Below are 25,567 nucleotides of genomic sequence, written 5' to 3'. Positions count from 1 at the left end.
TCCTCCCCTTCCCTTTATCCCACTGCTTTCTGCTTATGGCCAAATCCCTGCCTGCACTTCCTCAAATTCACCACCGGGGGCCGCTAGTGCTGCGAGTAATGGCTGCTTTTTTATACCGAAGAGCGTGAGGGCGGAGGCCGGTTCCATTGTTCAGACGGTGGGGGGAGTACTAGCCAGGCAGAGTGGGTGGACCGGGTGTAAAAACAACCCAGCTAGAACTGATATAAATGATAAAGGTTTTATTGATGAAAGGCAATTTTCTTCTAACAAGTAATGATTTTATAGGTTAGCTTGTTGAAGGAGTAGTAGACAGCTGTGAGGCGAGGCTCCCCTACGCCGTGACTTGCTGCAGTCCGCTGCTGTCAGGGGAGGGGGCGGTGCGTGGCCGCTCATTCTCTTTAGTGTTTGTCAATGTTGGAGGTGTGAGCAGCCCGGCCCGGGATAGCCAGGTAACTGTAGTGCGGGGACAGGAGGCAGGCATGCTCCGGATACACATGGCGGCCAGGCAGGGAGCAGGAGCAGCATGACGGCAGAGGCCGGGCCACCCCCTGACAGCGCCCAGTGCAGCACATCACTTACCTTGTGCAGCGTCTATCTGATGCTTTGTCACCAGGTCCCCCCCCCCGCACCATATCATAGTGGGAGAAGGGGCACTGCAGTGCCACACAGCACCGTGCCAAGTCATGCCCCTGCACTCTCCTCTGACCTTTGTCTGCTGCTCTGCTCCATCACTGCTGGATCCTACTTATTCAGGGGTGGGCAGTCAGGAACCTGCAGCAGCCAATCAGAATTCCTCCTTTACTTGGCTCACTTCCCTAAGCAGGGATCTGATTGGTTGCTGTACGTTGCAATTGTCATTCTATAGAATGAGCCTGTATGGCATGTATGGTGATCCGTTCCTGCAGATTTTACCGACTCGGTCATCACTGTGACCACCTAAAACGGAGCTTCCGGGTGTGCCGGATTCCTGGTCCCCTCTGTGGCCTGTATGGCACTACAGCACACAGCGGTGATATGGGGGGCTGATGGAACAACACATCCGGGCCCAGCCAGCGTATCTCTAATAGAGTAAGGTGAGGTTCACGTCTATGCGGGTGCAGGGCTGCGTGTCAATCGTAAAACGATTCCACCGCCAAAATGCGCTACTCTTTTGCAGGTGCGCCATTAGTTCTTAACGGACCCGCCACGCAACGGAAAATGTGGTGCTTTTTTTCAGGTGTGTGAAACCCGGGGTTGCCAACCTCTTGCGGCATTTTTTTTACTGGAAAAATGTACTGACATAGCACACTTTTTTTTTTTTTTTACTGACAACCTGAAAAATAACAGAACTCTTATTTCAAAATGAAGACCATCAGGCTTGGTTCATACTAGTGTGGGCTGTTGGTCCCGCGTTTGCTCGGGCATGGGCTGCTGTGTGAAATGCACGAAAAATGTACATGCACCTTTTTAATAACGTGACCGCAGGGAAACTATATGGTTTCTGACCATGCGGTTCCCTGCGGATCCCGCACCTGCGATTGCGCTGAGATGAGTGAATGTCAGCCCCACGCATCTCACAAGATCAGTATGATTTGACTGTGGGTGTGGGAATCGATGCAATACCCGCAACCAGAACGCACAGTGCGGGCTAGTGTGAACCTAGCTTCAATATTTAAACACTACAGGGGGTCTCCAGGTTGCGAACGGGTTAAGGACTGCCTGTTTGTTCCTAATCCGGATTTGTTCGTAATTCGGACGCGAATGCACAGAACGACGTTTTCCAACGCCACCTGCCATTCATAAGTAGGAGTTGTTCTCAAATCGGAGATTCGTACCTCGGGGACCCCCTGTATATGGAACCGCTGACAATACCCATAAGTAATTTGCCCGATTTTACACTTTTGACAACACAACATGACAAATTATCAGCCCCTGATATTTACTGACAGTTGAAAAAATCTGATTTTTACAAATTGTAAATGTACTGACGGTTGGCAATTCTGGTGTAACCACATTGGTGCAAAAGCAGTCACATTTAAAAAAAAAATAAAAAAGGGTCAGTTACTTTTTCTCTATGGGAAATGCAGATACAGCGGCCTATTCAAATGAAACTTGCCACACAGGAACAATATCGATGGGAACCTAGTCTAAAGATGAGCTCGGGTTTGGACCAAATCCGAGAGGGAGATGTCACTGCTGTCCAGTCACCTGCAGCGCAGGGTATTCCCCGTCACCAGCTGCACATGTACAGGGCCGGGTATGCTCATACCTTATTGTCCTAATATGGGCACATGGCTGGGCTGGGAGTGATCTGGCTGCTGTTGATTGGCCAGCAGTGGGTGGGAGTGACAACTTCCCCAGGTCTCTTTCTCGTTTTTAATTAGCTCTAATAATTTTAAAGATAAATAACAAACAATTTGCATGAGCAGGGACCAAAACTGACCCAGAGACTTTTTTTCATCTTGCTTATTCAGGGGTGGAAAGTACAGAACCCTCAGCAGCCAATCAGAATTCCTCCTTCATTGAACGGCCATGAGCAGAAATCCGGTTGCTCTGTGTTCCGTTGCAGGTTTGTTCTATAGAATGAGCCTGTACAGTGAGGGTAAAAAGCATTGTGTCCCCTGCTGATTTTGTATGTTTGCCCAAAGACAAAGAAATGATCAGTCTATAATTTTAATTCAACAGTGAGAGACAGACGCATTTCAAAAAATGTATCAATTGATTTGGATTTTAATGCGTGAAATAAGCATTTTACCCCATTGAAAAACATGACTCGGTACTTCGTAGCAAAACGCTTGTTGCCATTCACAGAGGTCTGAATTCAATAGTTGGCGACGAGGTTTGCACACATCTCAGGAGGGATTTTGTCCCACTCCTATGCAGAGCCTCACTAAGTCGTTAAGATTTTGAGGCTGACGTTCGGTAACTCGAACTTTGAGCTTGCTCCACATATTTTCTGTGGGATTAAGGCCTGGAGACTGGCTAGGCCACTCCAGGACCTTATTGTACTTCTACAGCCACTCCTTTGTTGCCTTGGCCATGTGTTTTGGGTCATTGTCATGCTGGAATACCCATCCACGACCCATTTTCAATGCCCTGGCTGAGGGAAGGAGGTTCTCACCCAAGATTTGATGGTACATGGGCCCAGTTAATCGTCCCTTTGATGCTGTCAGGTTGTCCTGTCCTCTTATCAGACAAACACCCCCGAAGCATAATGTTTGCACCTCCATGTTTGACAGTGGGGATGGTGTTCATGGGGTCATAGGCAGCATTTTGCCTCCTCCAAACACGGCGAGTTGAGTTGATGCCAAAGAGCTTGATTTTGCTCTCATCTAACCACAACACTTTCACCCAGTTCTTCTCTGAATCATTCAGATATTCATTGGAAAACTTCAGACGGGCTTGTACATGTGCTTTCTTGAGCAGGGGGACCTTGCGGGCGCTGCAGGATTTCAGTTCTTCACAACGTAGTTTGTTACCAATTGTTTTCTTGGTGTCTATGGTCCCAGCTGCCTTAAGATCATTAACGCGATTCTCCCGCGTAGGTTTGAGCTGATTCCTCACTGTTCTCATGATCATTAAAACTCCACGAGGTGAGATCTTGCATGGAGATTGACTGACAGTTATTTTGTGTTTCTTCCATTTGCAAATAATCCCACCAACTGTTACCCTCTCACCAAGCTGATTGGCAATGGTTTTGTAGCCCATTCCAGCCTTGTGTAGGTCTACAGTCTTGTCCCTGACATCTTTGGACAGCTCTTTGGTCTTGACCATGGTGGAAAGATTGGAATCTCATTCATTGCTTATGTGGACAGGTGTATTTTTTTTTTTTTATGCAGGTAACAAGCTGAGATAAGGAGTACTCATTTTAAGTGCCGGTTCACACAGTGGCGACCTGTCAGGCGACTTAGCTGCCTAACAAGTTGTACTCCATGTATTGCAATGGAACCGTTCTGATAGGAGCGACTCAAGTCACTCCGACTTAGAAAAAGGTTCCTGTACTACTTTGGGGTGGTTTCGGAGCTGCTTGCATTGACTTCTATGCAGAAGTCGTTTTGCAAGCTGCGCTTATATTTCGTTGTACGGGGTGGCTTCACAGTAGGATGACTTTAAAGCCATCTCTGTGTGAACCGGCACTAAGAGTGCTTTTATTCTCAGCTTGTTACCTGAATAGAAGAAACCTGGGAGCCAGAAGTCTTGCTGATTGATAGGGGATCAAATACTTATTTCGCTCATTAAAAGACAAATCCATTTGTTTTTCTGGATATTTTTTGTTCTGTCTCTTACCGTTAAAATCTACAATTAAAATTATAGACTGATTATTTCTTTGTCAGTGGGCAAACATACAAAATCAGTAGGGGATCAAATACTTTTTACCCTCACTGTATGGATAAACTGTTCCTGCAGATTATCCGGAATCTGTCGTCATTGTGACAAAAAAACCCGACAATGCATTATACAATTTTCTTATCTTTCAGCTATGTAGTGTAAGGGCCTGCCTGCTTGCAAACAAATTGAAAGTGTTTAGATTTGACCTCATAATATATGATTTTGTTAAAGCTAAAGAAAAATTGTACAATACAATTGTAAGTGTATGGCCAGCCTGAGAGAAAGTAATCTCTCCCCCTCCAATGCTGCTTTTTAAACCACACAGTAGGTATTCTAATACATTCTGCATTATATTTCAGCCTCAATCACAAATTCCTTACTTTATTCCAGCTGTTTTTAAAGTTTGTGCTTCATGTGATAAGCCAGGGTCATCTTAACTACCGTCTTCCGAGTCCTTAGTGCAATGTACTTACGCCCTTTCAGCTGCAATCTCGCATATGGGATGTATGAGGAAAGTCTGAATGAGGCTGTAGTCTCGCAATATCTCAGCACAGTGCCGTGTGCCGTGGGGAGCTGATATGACACACATGGCACACCGTGCCATGAAAGGCTTCACTCCCAGGTTCCTTTACCAGGAATGGCGATGGCTGCACCCGACAGCCGATCCGAAGATCGGCTGCAGTGCCGACATCGCTGGCTCCCTGGACAGGTAAGTGTCAAAATATTAAGTCAGTAGCTGCAGTATTTGTAACTGTTGACTTTTAATTTTTTGTGAGGGGGTTGGGCCTCCTCTTTAAAGTGTATTGAAAGCTAAATCCTTTTATTTTATGTAGAGTAGTTATTTTTCAGCTGTATTTTATAGACGCACACCAATACTTAAAAATAGAATAGTCAAAAGCATTCCAGACTCTCCAAAAACGATGGTCACTTTTTTACACCAGGTAGGCTATTTTAGATGTGGAAAATGCATGACATGCCAAAATATACATAGAGAAAAAACACAATTTTAATCGATAATTACAGGAAAAACATATGCCCACAAAAATTTCACATGTAGTAACTCACATGTCGCCTATCTTTTAGCGTGTATGTGTGGGTTACAGTACATGCTTAGTACCACCCGTGAGTTAAGAATTTGGCTAAGAGAATATATAACTAATATTAAAAAAGGATTCTGCCAACATAGCCTTTCAGAAAATTTTAGAAGACCCCGTAATAGAGACCCATTACAGTTAGGTTTTTGTGCTATAGACAGAATAGACAAATAAATACTGGTGGGGTACTAACATGAAACAAGCAATTTTACGAAACTAAATGGATTTACCAACTGTGAACAATGGCACCCACAGGCCTCAGTTTAGAATTAGACATCAATTGTTTTATTAACAATTGTTAAGTACCATCAAGAGGGAATATTTAATAATATTTTTAACTGGGTTTTTATGTATGTGCACGTGTGTGTGTGTGTGTGTGTGTGTGTGTGTGTGTGTGTGTGTGTGTATATGTGTAATATATTTTTTAAGATTTTAGCACTCCCTTCATTTTTCTTTTAAAATGAATAAAATAATGCGTGGATTAAGTATGTCATTTTATCAAATGGTTCATAAGTAAGAAAGAAACAGTGAATTTAAATCCACAAGAAAGGGTAACACACATTAACAGAATATATTAAAATAATGTGGGGAGTAGAGATTCAAGATTGTGGTGATCAATTAATATGTTTTTATTTTAATATTGTTTACTCATGTAGTTATAATAGATGGGCACAGCAGTAGTAACATGGCGATATTTGCCTATTCCCATAGCAATACTGGAATTCCACTTCTAATATGGTGGCAAAAGGAAGAGGAAGTAATGTTAGAAATATCTAACCCAGATATCTAACCCAGATTCCACTCTTAATATGGTGGTAACAGGAAGTGAAAATGATGTCAGGAACTAGGTGTAGTGAGCAGCTACATGGGAGAAGTAGGAGGGGTGATGGATATATAAGGATACCCAATCACTAGCGTCTCCAGTATCTGAAGATGCACTGTGGGAGGTCTTCTGTCCTCTCTGTTGCGCTCAGTGAATGACAAGGTTTGGCAATAAATAATCAGTATATTCAGAGCATGTAATGTCGTTCTGCATACGCTGCAGCAGCGCATGCTCCAAAGGCCAGACGTGACGTCACCAGAAGTCCCTGACTAACGTGTTTCGCCTCTCCCTCAGGCCCAATGACATTTCTCTCCAAGTGGTGCCATTGCTGATAGCATGAAATGGGAAGGGGTTTTCTGTCAGTAACACCCTTTTATAATCAACTGTCTGCTGGACACCTGTTTAATGAATAATTAGACTTGCCTGTAGTTGAATTCTTGTTAATTAGGGTTTTGTTGTCTAAAATGTAGCTTTGCTCCTAAGACTTTCATTGGGGTGTTTTTTCAACATGGCATGGAATACATTTTTTAGGAAAAATACTTGTGTGTGCAAATAAACACATTTTGTGTTTTTCTTTTATCGGCGAGTACCGATACTTTCAAGTACACGTTGATACTGAGTACCTATAATTTGCAGTGCGATTTGCGTCAATACAAAAAAAATTGGTGTAAATCGCACTGCAAAGAATTCAATGCGATTTAAACAGGAATGCAGTGCAATTCCTGTCTGAATCAAATTCACTTTCACCCATTGCTCTTGTGTGTATGTGTGTGTATACAAAGGGATTAAAGCGCTATCTAGTCAGGTTAAACAATGTTAGAACTCTCAGTACATATCTGATAGCAAATTGGGGCCCCTGGAGGTGCTCACAGGCGTTGAGAAGTTCCGGGACCTCATGGGTATAGGGCGAAAGTAATGTCAGCTCGAGGGCAGACTGTCTCTAAATCTCCTCCAGTGGCCATGATCTGCTACCAGATATGTACTGTGAGTTCTAATATTATTTAACCTGACTAGATGGCATTTTAGTCCCTTTGTGTATATGCGCGCACACACACACAGTGGGGGTTAATTGCATGTTATTCAGACAGGAATCGCATTTCCTATTCAAATCGCATGCTGGCAACAAAAGTGAGTATACCCCTAAGTGAAAATGTCCAAAATGGGCCCAAAGTGTCAATATTTTGTGTGGCCACCATTATTTTTTAACTGCCTCAACCCTCTTGGGCACGAAGTTCACTAGAGCTTCACAGCTTGCTACTGGAGTTCTCTTGCACTCCTCCGTGACCACATCACAGACCCTGCTCTTCTCCCCCTTCTGTTTGAGGATGCCCCACAGATGCTCAATAGGGTTTAGGTCTGGAGATATGCTTGGGCAGTCCATTACCTTTAGCCTCAGCTTCTTTCGCAAGGCAATGGTCCCCGCAATGAACTGTAGCTCCCCAGTGCCGTCGGCACTCGTGCAGCCCCAGATCATGACACTCCCACCACCATGCTTGACTGTAGGCAAGACACACTTGTCTTTGTACTCCTCACCTGGTTGCCGCCACACACGCTTGACACCATCTGAACCATATAAGCTTATCTTGGTCTCATTAGACCACAGGACATGGTTCCAGTAATCCATGTCCTTAGTCTGCTTGTCTTCAGCAAACTGTTTATGGGCTTTCTTGTGCATCTTCTTTAGAAGAGGCTTCCTTCTGGGACGACAGCCGTGCAGACCAGTTTTATGCAGTGAGCGGCGTATGGTCTGAGCACTGACAGGTTTACCCCCCCACCCCTTCAACCTCTGCAGCAATGCTGGCAGCAGTTATACATCTATTTCCTAAAGACAACCTCTGGATATGACGCTGAGCACGTGCACTTCTTTGGTCGATCATGGTGAGGCCTGTTCTGAGTGGAATCTGTCCTGTTAAACCGCCTTATGGTCTTCACCACTTTGCTGCAGCTCAGTTTCAGGGTCTTGGCAATCTTCTTATTCTTCTGATTCACCTCCTAGGCCAGTGATGGCGAACCTTGGCACCCCAGATGTTTTGGAACTACATTTCCCATGATGCTCATGCACTCTGCAGTGTAGTTGAGCATCATGGGAAATGTAGTTCCAAAACATCTGGGGTGCCAAGGTTCGCCATTACTGGCCTAGGCCATCTTTATGTAGAGCAACAATTCTTTTTTTCAGATCCTCAGAGAGTTCTTTTCCGTGAGATGCCATATTGAACTTTGTGACCAGTATGATAGAATGAGAGCGATAACCCCAAATTTAACACACCTGCTTGTAACACTAACACTGTTACATGACATCAGGGAGGGAAAATGGCTAATTGGTCCCGATTTGGACATTTTCACTTAGGGGTGTACTCACTTCTGTTGCCAGCAGTTTAGACATTAATGGCTGTGTGTTGAGTTATTTTGAGGGGACAGCAAATTTACACTGTTAGGCTTAATGTACGTGGGACGTTTTTACAACCTCTCCTGAACGATTTAACTTGACAAATAGTAACCCATGTTTAAAACGTCTGTTTTGCCACGTTACCGTTTTAGCAGCGTTTGAAAAAAAAAAAAAAACATTTTCTTAAAACTAGCCAAAAAAGAAAAACTCCTGTAAACAAAACGTGTTTGTCGTTTGAAATGCCTCTAAATACAGCTTCTGAACGCTTTTTTTTGGGTTACAAAAAAAAGACTCAACGCAACTGCCTAAAAATGACTATAAACGAACCTGTGTACATGTACTGATAAGATAACACAGAGGAGAGTTCACGGGCTGTTGAAAAAAATGGCCAACTGCTCCTAAATGTCCGTTTACCAGCAGCAGAGTACATGAAGCTGTACACTCACTACTCTACATTGTAGCAAAGTGTCATTTCTTCAGTGTTGTCACATGAAAAGATATAATAAAATATTTATAAAAATGTGAGGGGTGTACTCACTTTTGTGAGATACTGTGTGTGTGTATGTATGTATATATATATATATATATATATATATATATATATATATATATATATATATATATATATTACGAAGAGTCCTGGGATTTTTAGATTTGTACCTTAGAATGGGTAGAAATTTTAGACGGGTTCATTCACACGTCCTGCACACATAACGCTCTGTTTATGTGTGCAGTGAGGGGGCAGAATAATACGTGTTCCAGAGCCTTGCACGAACAGGCAGTCCTGAATGGAAATGAAGGGCTGTATCTGAAAGATGCACCATGTGTTAACAGTTTATGTCCTCTACTAGCGTTCTGTGTTTTTTTTACATCCTACAGGATTGCTGCGAATGGAACTCCAGCAAAACATTTCTCTCTAACTTTGGAATGAGGTAGAAAAGGCCTTTGGAGAAACTTCTCCTCACTTCCTGCCCCAAAGCAATACAGGAAGTGAGGGAAAATGTTCCCAAACGGAGAGGAAATCCCACCTCTCAGAAACTGCTAATGCTGTATACGTCCCTGTTGTAAGATTTGACCCCCCTCCTGTTCTGGTGACAGTTGTCATTTGTTATAGTTACTATGTTATATATAGTGAGGGGGAATCTTTGCACCGATATAAAGTAACATTTCTAAAGATACAATAGAACCCAGGCTTTGTCTGCAATGCAGAAATCAAACAGATGAAAGATTACTACAAATTACATCTGAGGTAGCTGAAAGTCAGAAGTGGACCAGAGCCACTAATTGGGGACCAGGGATACTTTTAGTGCCGCTTTGCCATCGTTTTAGCGGCGGTATTCAGCCTCTAGCAGGGGGGGCGGGGGTGTTTACCCTCCTGATAGCGGCTGAGAAAGGGTTACAACCACTGCTTTTCCGGCGGTATAGCTGCGTTGCCACATTGATTTCAATGGGCAGGAGTGTCACCACTCAAAAGATGCTGCTAGAAGGATTTTTTTACCGTCCTGCTAGCGCACAGCTCCGGCTTTCACATTGGAGACACAGCAGCGGCTGTTTGAGTTCGGTTTGCAGGCGCTATTTTTAGCGCAATAGCGTCTGCAAAACAACCCAGTGTGAAAGGGATCTAAAGGTAGCTACACACACTTCGATATATTTTATTATTTTTTTTTATATTCATTCAGTTGATGTGCGGTTTAATCAAAACAGCGGCAGAAACTGCAAACAGTCAGATAGCCATAACTTCCTTTCCAATCGATTTAGGTCACATTTCGATCAAACTGAGTCGATCAGCAAGGCTGGAATATTATCGATCACTTTGCAATTGGGAGCTCATGAATACAGTTGCAATATAAATCAAAGGACAGGAAGGGGAATTAGGGATTTTAGCGGTGCTGGTTAACAAAGTACAATTAATTAAAGTACAAAATTTGTAGTACAAAAATTTATTAAGTTTGAAGTTAAAATCAGTAGCAATATATGCTTAAAAGATACAGGATAATGCAATACAGTGGTTGTTCTCGTCAAGCACACATAGTCCCGACATGTTTCGCATTGGATTGCTTCTTCAGGGGATGTGTGAATGTTTGAACAAAATCTAAACCAAAAATACAAAAATGGTAATAGAATATATCACAAGATTCATAAGTGCAGAGAGAGAAAAAAAAAAAACAAACACTATGTGTGCTTGACGAGAACAACCACTGTATTGCATTATCCTGTATCTTTTAAGCATATATTGCTACTGATTTTAACTTCAAACTTAATAAATTTTTGTACTACAAATTTTGTACTTTAATTAATTGTACTTTGTTAACCAGCACCGCTAAAATCCCTAATTTCCCTTCCTGTCCTTTGATTTATGTTTCAAATTTTCAGGGATGTGGTGCCATCTTTGTTAGGTGTTGTGTGATGCTGAACCATCAAAATTATTCCACAGTTGCAATATGTTTGATCAGATTATAAGATTACATGGTGGAAACAGAAGTAAGTGCTAATTTACACTTGCTTCGCAAGTTGTGATCTTATCTTGGCTATCGATTTGAATTCCACTCCCCCATGTGTAGCAGATTGAATTTGTTGACTACAGGTTTAAGTATTCCTATAATATGTTGATCAGAAAAGAAATCCACCATTTATCAACATATGAATGGCCAACCATACATGTTACAGACTTTTTACATTCAACTTTACATTTAGCACAACTGTCATATGAGGCCCTACCTAAACTATCCAGTCAATCTGTGTGCAATCAGAAAGGCCCTTGTATTACGTAGTTGCTGGTAGTTCTAACGATGATTGTACAGACAGATTGTAATGTGTGTGTGGTGTACACATGGCTTACAGACTTTAAGCTTGAATGGGAGCAGAGTGCGCAGTGAGCATTTGGAGAGCTTTCAGTTTTTTTTTTATCATTTACTATTCAGTTCTAGTTTAGGAATATTTACTACTTTAGGACTATCAACCACTTTTAGGACCACCCACAGTACTTTTACTGTGGATGGGCGGCACGGGTAGCCTCAGCAACGTATATATACATTGCTTCACATGTGCACTGGCGTACCCCTCTCTTGTTGGAATACAGTTCCCAATGTGTACACAACTTTTATGAATCAGTTTCAGCTATAACAGCTGTATTTTTTTTGTGATGCTGTGATTGGCCCACAGCTATCACATGGTACCTTGGCCAATCACAGCACCCTGTACCATTTGATTAGCTGTAGCCAAAAGAGATTTTTGGGACTTTATATGAAGCGAATAGTCAACCAGAACATGTGCCTCCATTTCTATATTGTTTGAAAGAAGGAGAGACAATTTGGGGCTTTAAATGAGATTTGAGACACACAGAAGGTAAAATGAATGCACAGTGACACATTTATTCATTCATGAAAAAACATATAAAAAGTATGATAGATGACATAAATAAAGACTATTGAACGAGTGCTGATATGCATAAATTGACATCAAATTGTAGGTTCATGATTTCGCCAAAATTTCATAAAATTCATATATTATCTGGATATAAATTCATGATTTATCGAGGAGAAACTGCAACTTAAAATCTCTATGGGTTTTGTGGATGAAATTCCACTTCCTCAGGAGCAGGCACAGCATGCGTATAAACAGGGGTTGACAAATTTGCTTGGAATCTAGGAGCCAGCTAAAAAAGTTAGGAGCCAGGTCCGTGACGGCGATCTGGACCTGTCCCTTGCCTTACATGGAGACGAGTGAGGGGAAGATAGCCCCCAGCCCCCCACCTGTCTTCAAGTCATTGCCCATAGCTCTTAGAGGGACATTTTTAAATTGCATTTTAGTGTAAATATGAGATGTGAGGTCTCTCTGACCCCAGATCTCATATATAAAAGAGGACCTGTCATGCTTTTTTCTATTACAAGGGATTTTTACATTCCTTGTAATAGGAATAAAAGTGACACACATTTTTATTTTTTTTAAAAGAACAGTGAAAAAAATAAAAATAAAAGTTAAAATAAGAAAAAAAAATTGTTTTAAATGCGCCCTGTCTTGCCAAGCTTGCGTGCAGAAGCGAACGCATATATGAAAGCGGTGTTCAAACCACACATGTGAGGTATCGCTGCGATCGGTAGAGTAAGAGCAATAATTTTAGCCCCAGACCTCCTCTGTAACTCAAAACGTGCAACCCCAAGAATTTTTTAAACGTCGCCTATGGAGATTTTAAAGGGTAAAAGTTTGTCGCCATTCCATGAGCGGGCGCAATTTTGAAGCGTGACATGTTGGGTATCGATTTACTCGGCGTAACATTATCTTTCACAATCTAAAAAAAAAAAAATTGGGCTAACTTTACTGTTGTCTTTTTTTTTTTTATAAAATAAAAAATTTTTCCCCCAAAAAAGTGCGCTTGTAAGTCCGCTGTGCAAATATGGTGTGACAGACAGTATTGCCACGACCACCATTTTACTCTCTAGGGTTAGAATAAATAATAAAAAAAAAAATATTTATATATATATATATATATATATATATATATATATATATATATATATATATATATATATTTTTTGTTTGTTTTGTTTAGGGGTTCTTAGTAAAGGGATGGAGAAAGACTGGTCCATTAGCATTGTTGGTTGTAATTCCAACGGCCACCACAAGAGGGCGCCAGATTCCAGAAGGAACCATAGGATCACAGAAGGCCTCAAAGCCGGGGGCTCAATTACCGGCCGCCTGCGGCGCGGCCCGACGCGATCGCGCGCGCGGGGGGGGGTCCACGGAGACGGGATACCCCCAGCTATGCTGCCCCAGGCGCAAGGTCGCTGATTCTAGTCGCCAATGTGACCTGGCGACCGGGTTTTGTCGAGCACTGCGTATAAATCAGCTCAAATTTTGAACTTGTGATGCGGAGAGTCAAGGATGGCCAATAATAAGTCTCAACCAGGAGCTTTGGGAATGTAACTTACAGATAGCCAAGGTACACACCACATTCAAGGGAGTAGACAAGGTGTCCGTGTTCTAATTCATAGTACTGAGTGCAGGAACTACCAAGTTTATCTTGGGTCCTAGTGGTGGTGAATAATCAAGTGTGATCTAGAAGGTGTCCATGCCTTGCAAATCGGGGACAAATGCTCCATGTGCTGTAGATCCTTATGATGCTCCACATTTTCATTCACACCCAATGAATATGCTCAGTAACACAAGACTTGTATGCTTTCAAAGCATGGAGCATTTGTCCCTGATTTGCAAGGCATCTGGTGTAGGCGAGGGGTTGTGATTGGCTTGATACCATAACGCTCCTTACGCTCTACCATCTGGTAAAGCGCATCTTTTTGTCAGTGGCTGGGCACAGTAGCAATAAGAAAGTGTGGAATCACTGTGGTGTGATCGATTTTTCCTTCATTTGCAGCCTTGCATTGCAGCCTTGTCAGCGTCGTTGCAGGCTTGCATTGCAGCCTTGCCGTTTAAAAATTGTGCCGCCGAGATACAGAGCGGATGTCCTGTGTATCTCGGCCGTTCTCGGTGGCTTTTGGCTGCACTCAGCCGTTCTTGGCGGCTTTCCAAAAGCTGCCAGGAGCGGCCGAAAGCTGCCGGGAAGCTCACAATCAGCGGGGAAACGGCGTATAACAGGCACCCACGATTTACCCCTGATTTTAAGGGGTAAAAAGTGCGTGTTATACGCCGATAAATACGGTACCTGTTCTCTTCTGATTTGTCCATACTTCCAGTACTCCTATTGGAGGAGATCCTGCTCCCTGTTCAGGAAAGGATATTTTTGTCAACAGCAGCTCTTGCGCTTTTAAGTTTTAAGCTACAGGTAACATTGTCTGTGATCTATTATGAAAGGTTAACAACTGCTAGCTGATGGAGCTAGGCATTTTTCTCTTCAGGTCAAATGTTATTTATTAAAAAAAAAAAAAAAAAAAGGTTTAGGAAGATGTGGCATTATGGCCACTACATGGAGCTAACGATCATACTAAATAAGTGTTTCCTATGATTGTCAGCTCCGTCTAGTGACCCTAATGCAATATTTTCCTGATCCACTCTATTCTAAAGAGATGAATAGCATTTGACCTTGAGAGAAAATAGTCTAGTAACATTTGAATTAGCCCCCCCCAGTTGCACAAACCAAATGTTCATACAATTTTACAAGATAAATAGGTCTTCATTTTTTTTTTCCTTTGTATAAATACACCCTTTAGCTATGCCGTACTTTGACCTTGTTCTCTGAGTTAGCAGTTTTAGTGATTAATTACAGACCATTTTTGTAGTGTGATTGAGCTATTATAAATGACCCATGTAGCTTAGGCCTTATCCTGTATGAACCTGACATTCTTGAATTGTATTTGTCAGAGGAATTCCAGATGTTCAGAAATCAATATAAATGGATGCTCTTGACATTTTGCCAGTCATATTTTCAATAATGATGCCAAAATGTAATAATTTCTGCCAGGGTATGCAAGCTTTTGAGCATGACTATGTCTGTGCCTATTACCCCACCACTGGACCTTACCTAGGAAGGTGAAACCATTTGGGGTTGGGAGCTGGGAGTTGTTCCAAGATGGATTTTTTTTTTTTAATTATTGTGTTACTAGTTTTCGTTTAAATTCTGGCAAATGGCTAAATTCACAGTTATGTGTACTAGTGTATGTTCTATGCTGAAAAGATATGTTTTCAGCTACTCCTGCCAGACAGCATAACCAAGCCAGTATTGTCTACTGCATTAAAAGCTGAAATTCAGCTAATTTTTTAAATGTTCTTACATGCTATGAGTAAAGTCCAAGGAGGTGGTGATAACACCAAGGGGTGTTTTTTGTAAATCATGCAGTCGCTGATTGGTGCTTAGCTTCTAATGGGACGCAACGCGATAAGCGGAGCTTGTCTGCGACGTCAAACTACTGGGAGGAATTTTCAGCAATACTGTCAGGTGAACTAAACCGCTGCAGTGATTGTAGTGATCCCAGGCAGTGTAGTGAAAGCACACGTGCCATTACATGAGGCATTAGAAGCTCTATCACTAGTAATGGCGGTGATCTGCAATTTTTCATCAGAATTGTGACATTATGGTGGACACGTTGGACAATTTTAACACATTTTTGGGACTATTGTCATTAATACAGCGATCAGTGCGATAAAAATGCATTAAAGTGAATGGGACTGTCGGTGAGTCAACAGCGGGTCAGAGGAGGAGCCGCTGGGAGACAGAGATGACAGTTGCTTTTTACAAATAATGATGTAATTATGATGTAAATCAAGTTGCCCTAAATCAAGCCTTTTTACTAGTGATTTAAATTAACTTGATTTATATCAAATCCACTCTGCCGTAAGGTGCCATGCACATAAGTTTTATCTGTTTATCTCCAGCCATTTGTCCTCTACAGTCTTATAAAATGCGGAGATGAAGAGAATTTTTCAGACTGAAATAGGGAGATAGGGTGCTGAATTGCACATTGTACAAGAGCTCTGAGAGCCGATTGGAAGGAAGGGGTGCACTTCCCTCCTCACAGCACACAGGAACCATGCAGAGCTGAGGATATGAATCACAGGCTGTGTGCTTGTGCTTTCCTCCTTGGTCCCCTTTTTATCTCCTGGTGTCAGAAAACCCATCAGAAATGACTCCTGCCGATAAGAGAAATTACACTTGGTGCTTTAGATAGAGACAAGTCCACATTTACATTCGCCCACTCCTCCAAATCATCAGATGCTCAGATCTCTGCTTCCACTCTTACGCTGACGACATGCAACTTTATTTCTGGATCAATGGAAAAAAAGATCACCAACAACAACTTGAAAACTGCCTCAAATCAGTAGAGGACTGGATGACCACCAACTCCCTCCAGCTGAACGAATCAAAGACAGAGCTTCTTATCTTACACCCAAATCATAAGCCCGCAACCAAAACCTCCTGGTCTCCACCAACCGTCTTTGGGCAGACTATCTCCCCAAAGACCAAAGCGAAGAGTCTCGGGGTTATTTTAGACGCACAAATGTCAATGGATGCGCAAATAGGATCTGTAGTCAGTCGATCTCACCATCTGCTGTGCATGCTTCGCAGACTCATCCCTTTTATCCCAAAGAATGACAAAGCGGTGGTAGTTGGAACAATCATTAATTCACGACTGGACTACGCAAACTCGCTTTACATAGGATTACCACAATATCAACTTGCGCGATTACAACTGATCCAAAACACGGAGGCAAGGCTGATAACAGGAAAAAAACCCTGGGAATCCATCTCTCCTTCACTGAGGAGCTTACATTGGCTAACCGCAAAAAATCGGATTACGTTCAAGACCCTTTGCCTCACCCACAAATGCGTGCATAGAGAAGCTCCGCAATACCTAATGGAGAAAATAAATCATTACACACCAAACCGCAGTCTTCGATCAGCCAACAAAAACCTCCTCCTCGTGCCCAAAGCCCGGTATAAATCCAAGGGGGATCGGAGATTCGCTGTCCAAGGGCCTCGGCTATGGAATGCTCTACCAATCAGCATCCGCCTGGAAGAAAATCACCTGGCTTTTAGGAAAAAACTCAAGACCTTCCTCTTTTAGCAGATGATCAAAGCTCGCCACAGCGCCTAGAGGCGATTCAGTTCGCATTGTGCGCTATACAAGTATTTCATTCATTCATTCACAGTGTGGAAGGATTTGCTTTGTTCATATTTCATGTCTGAGGTTTACAACCTCTAGCCCGGAGCATTTTCTAAAGTGGCTGAATTCCAGGAATTCAGCTTTAACTGCTTCCTGCCCACGTCATTGTAAGATGACAGACAGGAGGGAACTCTGTGAGGACGTCATATGATATCTTCCCGAGAACGGGCCACGCTCTGGCACGATTTGTCATCCGCTACATCCACTGGACACAGCGTTTGCCTGCTAACTGTACCGGCCCGCTGCCAGTGTCATGTGATCGCTGTGACAGTTGTAAACAATGAGTGGCTTCCTTTCATGCCATTCATTGTATACAATTGTGTTGCTAGCTGTGATTGCTCACAGTGATCACATGGTACAGACAGGACCAATCACAGCCTGTTTGTACCGTGTGATTAGCTGTGACCAATCACAGCTAATTACAACACGGTGTCTACACCAGTTTTTCTCAACTCCAGTTCTAAAAGCACCCCAGCAGGTCATGTTTTCAGGCCTTCCATTATTTTGTACAGGAAAGTTGATCCATTTCACAGTCTTAGTAATTACCACAGCCGTTTCATCTGCGGGAAATCCTGAAAGCATGACCTGTTGGGGTGCCTTGAGGACTGGAATTGAGAAACACTGGTCTACACACTGTCATTCAGTAAAAATATTTGCTTATAACTGTGAAAATCACTGCTATAAGCAAGTATAGTCTGTAAAACAAAATCCTGACCAACTCCTCAGAGTGGTACAGTGTTACTATGGTAACATTGTATTGCTCTTGTCATAGTATGTAAAAAAATAAAATAAAGTTTATTTAATTTTTTATTTAGTTTTTTTATTTTTTATTTAGTTATATGATGACGCAGTACTGCACTGTTGACATTTAAAAAGTAAAAAAAACTATTTTTTTCTTCATTTTCCCCAAAAAGTGACAAAACAACTTAAAAAATGCACCATACCTCTTACTAAATACCGCAGACTGTTTACTTTCCAAAATGGTAATTTGGGGGGTATTTGTACTGTCCTGGTGGTTTTTAGGCCTCAAGAAATTAGATAGGCTGTCAGTATCAGGATTGATCAATTTTCAGATCTATATACACCATAGTTTGTAGTCTCTATAACTTACCTACAGACTAACATACATATGGGTTGTTATTAATACAATTTGGCCTAAATTCATGAAGAAAGATTTTTTTTATTGCAAAATGTTATAACCGAAATGAAGAAAACGCGTTTGTTTGTTTTTTTTTTCTTTCAAAATTTTTGGCTTATTTTTTTTTTTTTGTTTAGCAAAAAATAAAACCAGTGTTGATTAAAACCCACCAAAAGAAAGCTCTATTTGTGTGAAAAAAAAGTATAAAAATGTAATTTGAGTAGGTACAGTGTTGCATGAGTGTGCAATCGTCAATTGTCATTTAACCGCTTGCCGACTGTTTCACGCCGATATACGTTGGCAGAAGGGTTTGTACAGACAGAATCACGTACCATTAAGAGGTGGGTGCGCGCCGCCGGCAAGCTCCATGAGGCGGGTCGCGGGTCCCACAGACTCGATCGACGCAGGGATACCCACCATTGCCTCATGGGGAGGAAGAACAGGGAGATGCTAATGTAAACAAGCATCCCCCCCGTTCTGCCTAGTGACAGTGTCACTGATCTCTGCTCCCTGTGATCAGAGCAGAGATCAGTGACGTGTCATTCACAGCCACTCCCCCCCCCCCCCCCCCCAGTTAGAAACGGGCTCCTAGGACACACTTAACCCCTACACTGCCACCTAGTGGTTAACCCCTTCACTGTCATTTACACAGGAATCAGTGCATTTGTATAGCACTGATTGCTGTATAGATAACAATGGTCCCAAAAATGTGTCAAAAATGTCCGGTGTGTCGCAGTCACGATAAAAATCGCTGATCGCCCCCGTTTAAAATATAAATTATTAATAGAAATGCCATAAAACTATCCCCTATTTTGTAAACGCTGTAACTTTTGCGCAAACCAATCAATAATTACTTAAGTAGAGTGAGTAAAGTAAAAAATGTGTGTTTTTTTTCAAAATTGGCACTCTTTTTTTTGTTTATAGAGCAAAAAATAAAAACCGCAGGTGTTAGGAATCTTCTCTTGTGATCAGTCAAAACTCCAGATGTATTGAGAAGCAGACAATTTATTTCTGATGTGGCCCACAACAGGGAGACATGCTTACAGGACAAGCTGCAGAAAACAGTCTCACAAAAAGAATGTGTCTTCCCCTCCTTATCCCTACAAGAATACCACCTCTATGCTTCTATTGGCTGAGGAAACATAAATAACGTTGTCATGGTACGCGATGGTACTTTATTTTGATATTCATGTTTCCCGTACAATCTTAGGCTATCATATATAGTTAAACCTAATCATTCTACAACTTACTATGGAGTTAGTTAAGACAAAACAATACAAAAAGTTAATACAATAATGTGCTCAGAAGTAACTTTTAAAAATCAGTCTCAGGAATATTGTTTTTCTAATAGTCACACAATAAACATTTAAAACTTTTATAACAGCAGGGGTGATCCAATAACACCAAAAGAAAGCTCTATCTGTGAGGAAAAAAAGACGTCAATTTGTTTGGGAGCCCTGTCGCACGACTGCGCAATTGTCAATTAAAGCGACGTAGTGCCGAATCGCAAATAGGGCTTTGGTCAGGAAGGGGGTAAATTCTTCCGGGGCTGAAGTGGTTAAAGTGCAACAGTGCTGAAAGCTTAAAATTGGACTGGGCATGAAAGGGTAAAAGTGCCCTGTATTGAAGTAGTTAAGGAATACAGCTTGGTCAACACTTTCTCTAGTTCCTAACTGGACAAAAGGGAAAAGCTGCTCACTGATGTGGTCATCACACTTTCCTCCTCTAAGCATGTTCATACTGTGCAAAGCGCAGTAAGTGCAGCTGCTTCCCCTCTCCTAGTGTCAGCGCTGCTGTGTTTTGGTTTATAAGAGGCTGATAAGGACAGATTCATATTTTTTAATGATGCAATGAATGGAAATTTTGGTGCTGAAATCAAAAATTCAGGATGCAATTGGCCGGAACCAAAAATTACCATTTTCAACCACTTCCCGACCACGTCACGCAGATATACTGCGGCACAATGGCTCTCCTGGGCGAAATCCCGTAAGAGTGCATGCTGTCCGTTTTCGGCCACCAGAGGGCGTGTGCACTGCACGAGCACCAGCACGGGGATTTATGTGTGTAAACACACAAATCCCTGTGCTGTCAGAGGAGAGGAGCCATATCGTTTGTTCCTACTAAGTAGGAAAAATGATATGGCTCCTCTCCTAGTCACTCCCATCCCCACACAGTTAGAACATGCTGAGGGAACACACATCCCCCCCCCCCTTGATCGCCCCTCAGTGTTAAACACTTGCCTGCCAGTGACATTTATACAGTAATCGGTGCATTTTTGATCGCTGTATAAATGCCAATGGTCCCAAAAAAGTGTCAAAACTCTCCGATAGGTCTGTTGCAATGTCGTAGTACCGCTAGAAAAAATAATAAAAATGTCATAAATCTTTCCCATAGTTTGCAGACGCTATAACTTTTGCGCAAACCAATCAATATTGCAATTTTTTTACCAAAAATATGTAGAAGAATATATATTGGCCTAAACTAATGAAGAAATTTGTTTTTTAAAAAAACTTTTGAGGATGTTTATTATAGAAAAAAGTAAATATTGTTTTTCTTTTTCAAAATTGTCGCTCTTTTTTTGTTTATAGCTCAAAAAATAAAAACCCAAAGAGGTGATCAAATACCAACAAAAGAAAGCTCTATTTGTGGGGAAAAGGAAATCAACTTTAGTTTGGGTACAGCGTCGAATGACCGCACAACTGTCCGTTAAAACGACGCAGTGCCAAATTGTAAAAAGTGCTCTGGTCAGGAAGGGGGTAAAATCTTCTGGGGCTGAAGGGGTTAAAGAAAAATATTTTTATAAATGTATTATATAGTTACATAGTCTGGTCGAAAAAAGACAAAACCATCTAGTTCAAACAATAAAAAGGGAAAAAACAAAACTAAATTTTATATTTTACTTTTTAAATCATGAATTGAATTTATTCACTTGCTGCCCGCCCTATAGCAGAAACATGGCGGCATAGTGGTTTCAAAATCCTGACCGGACGTCATATGACAGTGATGGCGAACCTTGGCACCCCAGATGTTTTGGAACTACGTTTCCCATGATGCTCATGCACTCTGCAGTATAGATGAGCATCATGAGTAATGTAGTTCCAAAACATCTGGGGTGCCAAGGTTCGCCATCACTGTCATATGACGTGATCAGGATTTTGAGCCGCTGCACGCCCCCGGGTCAGTCTGACACCCCGCAACTACGATCTCGGTAAAGACGGAGACTCTTTACCACGTGATCAGCCGTGTCCAATCACGGCTGATCACAGTGTAAATAGGAAGAGCCAGTGATTGGCTTTTCCTCACTTGCGTCTGTCAGACGCGAGTAGTGGAGAGCCGATTGGCTGCTCCTCTGACGGGGGGGGGGGGTCTGTGCTGATCGATTGGCATGCATTATTGTTTGGCACTGATTGGCATCCATCAGTACAGTATAATACAATGCCGCCTATCGGTGCCCATCTGTGCTGCCCATCCGTGCCACCTATATTTGGGCCCCTTATCAGTGCCGCCTGTCAGTGCCACATATCGGTGTCCATCAATGCCACTTCATCGGTGCCACCTCATTGGTCCCCGTCAGTGAAACCCCATCAGTGCCCATCAGTGAAGGAGAAAACTTACTTATTTACAAAGCTTTGAAACTGAAACAAAAAAAAAACATATTTTTTTTTCAAAAATTTCGGTCTTTTTTTATTTGTTTAGCAAAAAATAAAAACCGTAGAGGTGATCAAATACTACCAAAAGAAAGCTCTATTTGTGGGGAAAAAATAATAAAAATTTCATTTGGGTACAGTGTAGCATGACCGTGCAATTGTCATTCAGATTGCGACAGCGCTGAAAGCTCAAAATTTGTCTGGGCAGGAAGGTGTTTAAGTGCCCGGTATTGAAGTGGTTAAATAAATATGAATTTGTCACCTTTTAGTGCAAGAAAAGCTCAAGAAAAATGCATTACTTTGAATTCTATGTATGTTTTAACACTGGCCTCTTGCGCTTCCATTGTGGTGTTAAAAATCTATGAAAAACAGCACAGTAAAATCACATGTGTTTTTAGCACCTTTTTTCTTCATCTGCAAAATACCACAAACACAATTTTCGACTATGTTTCGGCCTCTCTATTTTTTTTTTTCAAGTTCCTTTTATAACTGAAAGTAATTTTTTTGCATTTTGGATACAGTAGAGGAGGGTTATAACCCCTGTCAGATTTGAGGAGATTGCCCCTTTGGGAAGATTTCTCTTCACTTCCCATAGCCAAAACAGGAAGTGAGAGATAATCCCTTCAAAGTTAGGGGATCCCTGGTTGCCACCAGATTCACCAGAACTCTATTCCTGTTATGATGTCAACTCAAAAATTGGGATTTTCCTTCGCCCTCAGTGATAACAGTAAGCAGGATAAATAAAGAGGATGAATCTCCCTAACAGGGGCAAAGACAGCTGTGAAAACCTGACAGAAGTTCTAACCCCTCTTCACTCTATCCAAAATTATAAAAAACTTTTTGACTTTAGTTATATTTAAAGTGGTATTAAAGCTTTGTTTATTTTTTGGTGTTTTTTTTATTAATGACAAACATGTTGTGCTTACCTGATCTGTGCAGTGGTTTTGCACAGAGCAGCTCCGACTCTCTTCTTTTTGGGCCCCCACTGCCGCTCCTGGCTCTTCCCCCTCGAGCAGTGTCCCCAGAGAAAGCCGCTTGCCTGGGGAAACCGATGCATGCTCGCTCACGAGCCGCTGCTCTATGCGTCCACAAGACACAGAGCCGTGGCCTCCCCCCCCCCGCTCTCTCTCCTCATTCGCTCACTGGCTGTGTTTGACAGCAATGGTAGCCAATGGGCTCCTGCTGCTGTCCTAGCCAATAAGGAGGGAGAGTCCTGGGACAGCCGAAGCTATTGTGAACATCGCTGGATTGGAGGGATCTCGGGTAAGGATTGCGGGGGGCGCTGCACACAGAAGGTTTTTAACCTCTATACATCGACTGCATGAAGATAAAATAAAAAAAAACTTCAGCCACCAGAACCACTTAACTATCAGTTTAGTTCAGTTTTTAAAAGTGGCTTGGAATTCTTTCTTACCATTGCCTGTTTGTTACTGTCCTAGATATAGCCCTTAACCTGCAGTCAATGGTTGCTTGCTCCATAAGCCTAGTGGTACTTAACCAGTACAATACAGGGCACTTTCACCCCCTTCCTTCCCAGCCCAATTTTCAGCTTTCATCGCTCTAGCACTTTCAATAACAATTGCGCGGTCATGCTACACTGTACCCAAATGAAATGGTTATCATTTTGTTCGCATAAATAGAGCTTTATTTTGATGTTATTTATTCACGACCCCGTTTTTTATTTTTTGCGATATAAGCGCAAAAAAAGCGGAAATTTGGAAAAAAAAACAATATTTTCTTTTTTCTATTTGAAAAGAAATCCAATAAAATCAAATTTTGTCATAAATTTAAGCCAAAATGTATTCTGCTACATGTTTTTGGTAAAAAAAATTCCGTTAAGTGTATAATAATTGGTTTGTGTGATCAGGGACATATGTACGCAAATGATCATGTACAGTGGTGTGAAAAAGTGTTTGCCCCCTTCCTCATTTCCTGTTCCTTTGCATGTTTGTCACACTTAAGTGTTTCGGAACATCAAACCAATTTAAACAATAGTCAAGGACAACACAAGTAAACACAAAATGCAATTTGTAAATGAAGGTGTTTATTATTAAAGGTGAAAAAAAATCCAAACCATCATGGCCCTGTGTGAAAAAGTGATTGCCCCCTAAACCTAATAACTGGTTGGGCCACCCTTAGCAGCAACAACTGCAACCAAGCGTTTGCGATAACGTGCAATGAGGCTTTTACAGCGTCCTGGAGGAATTTTGGCCCACTCATCTTTGCAGAATTGTTCTAATTCAGTTACATTAGAGGGTTTTCGAGCATGAACGGCCTTTTTAAGGTCATACCACAACATCTCAATAGGATTCAGGTCAGCACTTTGGCTAGGCCACTCCAAAGTCTTCATTTTGTTTTTCTTCAGCCATTCGGTGGTGGACTTGCTGATGTGTTTAGGATCATTGTCCTGCTGCAGAACCCAAGTTCGTTTCAGCTTGAGTACACGAACAGATGGTCGGACATTCTTCTTTAGGATCTCTTAGTAGACAGCAGAATTCTTAGTTCCTTTTAGCACGGCAAGTCTTCCAGGTCCTGAAGCAGCAAAACAGCCCCAGACCATCACACTACCACCACCATATTTTACTGTTGGTATAGTGTTCTTTTTATGAAATGCAGTGTTCCTTCTACGCCAGATATACTTGGACACACACCTTCCAAAGAGTTCCACTTTTGTCTCATCGGTCCACAGAATGTTGTCCCAAAAGTCTTGGGGATCATCAAGATGTGTTGTGGAGAAATTGAGACGAGCTTTGATGTTCTTTTTGCTCAGCAGTGGTTTTCTCCTTGGAACTCTGCCATGCAGGCCATTTTTGCCCAGTCTTTTCCTGATGGTGGAGGCATGAACGCTGACCTTAACTGAGGCAAGTGAGGCCTGCAGTTGCTTGGACGTTGTTGTGGGGTCTTTTGTGACCTCTTGGATGAGTCGTCGCTGTGCTCTTGGGGTAATTTTGGGCGGCCGGCCACTCCTGGGAAGGTTCACCACTGTTCCATGTCTTCGCCATTTGTGGATAATGGCTCTCACTGTGGTTCGCTGGATTCCCAAAGCTTTGGAAATGGCTTTATAACCCTTTCCAGACTGATAGATCTCAATTACTTTCTTTCTCAATTGTTCCTGAATTTCTTTGGGTCTCGGCATGATGTGTAGCTTTTAAGGATCTTCTGGTGGACCTTACTGTGTCAAGCAGCTCCTATTTAAGTGATGCCTTGATTGTGAACAGGTGTGGCAATAATCAGGCCTGGGTGTGGCTAGAGAAATTGAACTCAGGTGTGGACAACCACAGTTATAGTATGTTTTAACAAGGGGGGCAATCACTTTTTCACACAGGGCCATGATGGTTTGGATTTTTTTTCACCTTTAATAATAAACACCTTCATTTACAAATTGCATTTTGTGTTTACTTGTGTTGTCCTTGACTATTGTTTAAATTGGTTTGATGTTCCGAAACACTTAAGTGTGACAAACATGCAAAGGAACAGGAAATGAGGAAGGGGGCAAACACTTTTTCACACCACTGTACATATGTGTGCAGGTGATCACGTACATATGTGTGCAGAT

General features: G+C 42.0%; 1 protein-coding gene across 1 annotated transcript in view; it reads left to right on the top strand.

The window, feature by feature from the left end:
* Window positions 1-351: 351 nt before the first annotated feature.
* The window catches only part of STAU2 (staufen double-stranded RNA binding protein 2), a gene marked incomplete in the record, with an annotated part of 473,555 nt that continues 448,339 nt past the window's right edge, over window positions 352-25,567 (top strand). The window contains 1 exon segment of the mRNA XM_077492880.1: window positions 352-449.

Source organism: Lithobates pipiens, unplaced genomic scaffold, assembly GCF_037356315.1.
Source record: "Lithobates pipiens isolate NorthernLeopardFrog02 unplaced genomic scaffold, aLitPip1_a1.2 Scaffold_19, whole genome shotgun sequence".
In the NCBI taxonomy this organism is placed as follows: domain Eukaryota; kingdom Metazoa; phylum Chordata; class Amphibia; order Anura; family Ranidae; genus Lithobates; species Lithobates pipiens.
This window is presented reverse-complemented; position numbering and strand designations above follow the sequence as displayed.